Source organism: Ictidomys tridecemlineatus, chromosome 4 (genome assembly GCF_052094955.1).
Source record: "Ictidomys tridecemlineatus isolate mIctTri1 chromosome 4, mIctTri1.hap1, whole genome shotgun sequence".
Lineage (NCBI taxonomy): Eukaryota > Metazoa > Chordata > Mammalia > Rodentia > Sciuridae > Ictidomys > Ictidomys tridecemlineatus.
The window spans coordinates 65143763-65148050 of NC_135480.1; positions in this window are offsets into that span (position 1 = coordinate 65143763).

Here is a 4288-nt window from a genome sequence, read left to right on the forward strand (position 1 = left end):
TATGCCTGGTAGGACAGGTCTCAGCTTTTGTTTGTCTGGGAATGTCTTCATCTCTCCTTCATTTCTGAAGAATTGCTTTGCTAGTACAATAATCTTGTTTGGCAGTTTGTTGTGGATCCCCACTCCCACTTTAGTACTCTGAAAAATCTCATGCCACTCTCTCCTGGTCAATAAAATTTCTGCTGAGAAGTCTGTTGTCAGGGAAATTGGGAAAACTTCATGCTGTTTCTTTTCTCTCTCTACCTTGAGAATCTTTAACTTTTGAGAGCTTGATTACAACATATCTTGGAGTAGCTTTTGTTGAGTTGAATCACTGGTGACTTTAGACCTTTCTTTACCTGGATATCTGCATCCCTTCTCTAGGTTTGGAAAATTTTCTTATTGTCTCTTTGAGAACTTTTCTATCCCTATGGCATTCTTAAGTTCCTCTTGAACCTCAATAACCCAAATATTTGCTCTTTTAATGCTGTCACAAAGTTCCTATAAGCTTTCTTCATTTCTCTTCATTCTTTTTATGTCATTTCTTTCTTCATTTCTCTTCATTCTTTGCCTGTCTTTGAGTCTACTAATTCTCTTATTTGATCTATATTGCCTTCTATCATGTTTTTAAACCTCACTTAGTATATTTTTCAGCTCAAGCATTTGTATGGTTTTTGAAAACTGCTTCTATCTCTCTATTAAGTTTCTCTCTTAGAGTACAGAACTGTTTCTTTTTTATATTTGTTTTTTAGTTGTAGTTGGATACAATACCTTTTTAAAAATTTTATTCATTCATCTTTATGTGGTGCTGAGGATCGAACCCAGGGTTTCGCACGTGTGTGGTGAGCGCTCTACCGCTGAGCCACAACCCAAGCCCGAGTACAGAACTGTTTCTGTGTTCTTTTGAAGTTTAGTTTCCTTACAATACCTGTTTTAAATTCTCCATCAGAGATTTTAATCATAGAACAGATTTTACTATCTGTTCAATTTCTTGTATCTTAGTGTTTTAAAAAAATTTTTTTTGATGGTACTGGGAATTGAACTCAGGACCTCACACATGCTAGGCTAGTGCTCTATGAGGGAACTACGTCTCCAGCCCTTTTTGAGACAGAATTTCATTAGCTTGCGCAAAATGGCCTCAAACTTGCTATCCTGCTGCTTCAACCTCCCAGGTAGGTAGGATTATAAGAGAATACTACTGTGCCTGGCTCTTGCACTTTCTTTTGACTGTCAGGTTTGTCATAGTTCCCCGAAAATCTTAATGCTTGCTGGTGTATGACACAATAGTTATTTGTTTCAGTCTTAATAACCTGGCTTTGTTCCTGTTTCTCCAGAAATTCTGTTTTTCTCTGAGTAAGACTCCATTCTTGCAAAGCTCCATTTTTGTTTTAGCACTGAATGCACTCTAAAACAATGCATGCTGTGAGTCTACTATTGGTATGTTGCCAGTTTCAGCACTTGTGGATGATCCAAGCCCACGTTTATTCTAAATCCAGAGTTGGTGTTTTTTTCAGCATGAACTGGGGAGTATCTAAACAGGGTTGTCCAACCCCACAAACCTCTCTCTGGGTCTGGCATAAGCCCAGATGCTTCATCCACAGTCATCACCAGCATATGGTCAGCCACTACAGAATTCTGCCTGGCTCTGAGCAGAATCACCATAAAAAGGACCAGCATCAGGCTCCATTAACACCATAGTACTGTGTTATACTCTGAGCCCAAAACCTGCCAGGACCAGCATAGCACTATGCTATGGGGTACCTACTGTTGGGATGGGTTCATAGCCCATGACCACTGCAACCAGTAATAGGTGATGCTGGCTGTATCAAAAGACCTATATACTGACAGTCTGTAGTCTCTGCTTAAAACCAGGGTTGTTCCATCCACAGAAGGCTTGGGGAGGGGGCCTATTAGGATCTTCCCAGTGTTAGGTTTCATCAGCTGGCCACTGAGTTCCAAGTTAAGTTCCTATGCTTAACACCCTGTCCTACCACAGGTACATGAGTCTTGCTCTACATATGCTATCCAAGTTTAGGGTAGTGTTGGTATTGTCGAACCCAACTTATCATCTAGCCTCAGGAAAATGCTATCCCCAGGCCAGTGTTTGCAGAGTGAACCAACCACTCCACCAGCCCTGGCACCACACAGAGATCAGTGCCTCAAGGATAACACTAAGCTAGGTTTCACCTATGTCTCCTGCAGGGATCTGCAAAATCTCAGAGGTGCACATAGGCTCACCCTGAAGTTGGTGATGATGCAGGCTGAAACATAAGTTTACCACACCAGGATGCATGCAGTTCTCTTTCTAGTGCCAAAGAAGATCTAGAGGCTCCATCTGGGACTACTGGCCTGGGGATATCTCTGCTACCCAAGGTTAAGGGATGGGTGATGGAGACAATCCCTCAGCTGTCAAGGATAATATACCTCAGTTTCTTAGTTGCAGGAACATGAACAATCTGGAAATGGGGATGTGCACCAGGCCCACTCCAAGGCTGGCAATGATGCATACCAAAACTTCAGTCTGTCCCACAAGCCTAGGGGCTCTATCTGCAAGCTCTGGGCTGGATATAGGGGTCTTTGGTTTCTGCCTGATGCTGAGTCTCCCAGGAGCAGGTCTAGCATTGAGCGCCAACATAGTATCCTTGCTAGCTTTTGTGCTCTGCTCCCCAGGAAGTAGAGTCTTGTTTTTCTCTTTGCTGCCTAGAATTGAGGAAGCAGTGATATGGGCAACTCTTTCCTTCCTGTCTTCTTCACTGCATTTTATATTAAAATCGGGCACTAAATTCTCTTACCTTGCTTCCTTAGCTCTTGTAAAGATAACTATTTAAAATAAACTGGTATGTCTATGGGGAGACAATCACTGGAGAGTCTTACTCAGCTGCCATCTTGCTCTGCCTCCTATCTCATTATTTTTTAATTTAGTCATTCAGATAGATGAGCAGTATTGTCATTTTTTTTTGTCCTGAGAATTAAACTCAGGGGTTTTACTATGGAGCTACATCCCTAGACATTTTTTTTAAACCTTGAGACAGGGTCTCATTAAGTTACTTAGAGCCTTGCTAAGTTGCTGAGGCTGACTTGAATTGATGATCCTTCTGCCTCAGCCTCCCAAGTCACTTAAACTATAGGCTTACATGCCACTGTGCAGCTATAGTCTTAATTTGCATTTTCCCAATGGCTAGATGAAGCTTAACATCTTTTCACATATTATTTGCTAACTATACATCTTCTTCATTAAGTATAAGTCTTTTACTTACTTTCTACCTGGATTCTTTTTTAAATTATTGAGTTTGGGAAGTTCCTTATAAATCCTAGGTATAAGTCCTTTGTCAGATATATGGCTTATCAATATTTTCTCCCAATCTAACACTTGTTTTTTCTTTCTCCTAATAGAGTCTTTCACAGAGCAAAAGGTTTCCAATTGATGAGATCCCATTTTTCTTTTTCCTTTCATAGGATAATATTTTTGGTATAAAGTCTAAGAACATTTACCTAGCCCTAGTTTCTTTTATGTTTTGTTTTCTACAAATTTTATGATTTTAATTTAAATCTATGATCATTTTTGAGGATTTCTTTTTTTATAAACCATACAGTTTAGGTCAAAGTTTGTCTTTTTTTTAAATTCATCTTTGTTTTTAATTTCTCTGGATGTCCAACTGCTCTAGGAACATTTGTAGTAAAATATTGTACCATCATTTTAAAATTTTTCCATTTATTTTGTGCATAATATTTAGTAGCACTGATCATATATATAATGTTGTGCAACCATCACTAATTTTCAAAACTTTTTCATCACTCTAAATAGAAACTTTACAACCCATTAAGTAATAATTCTCCACTTCTTCCTCTGGCTCTCGGTACTTTCTAATCTGCTTTCTGTCTCTATGAATTTGACTATTTTAGATATTTCAAATAATTGGAATCACATAAACGTATCCTTTTTTGTTCAGATTTGTTTCACTTAGTGTACTGTTTTCAAGGTTTATCCATGTTGTAGAAGATTTAATTCACATTTACAGCTAAATATTATCCTATATTGTACATGGGCGAGAGTGGTGTGGCACATTTTGTTTATCTACTCATCTGCTGATGTACTCTTAGGTTGTTTCCACCTTTTTTGGCCACTGTAAATGTTGCTGCAATAAACACGGGCATTACAATTATATACATCTGTTCCAGTCCCTGTTTTCAATTGTTTTAGGTGTGTATCTAGGAGATTAATTGCTAGTTCATATGGTAATTCTATGTTAAACTTTTTGAGGAAGCACCAAATGGTTTTTCATAGCAGCTGTACAATTTTACAACACAA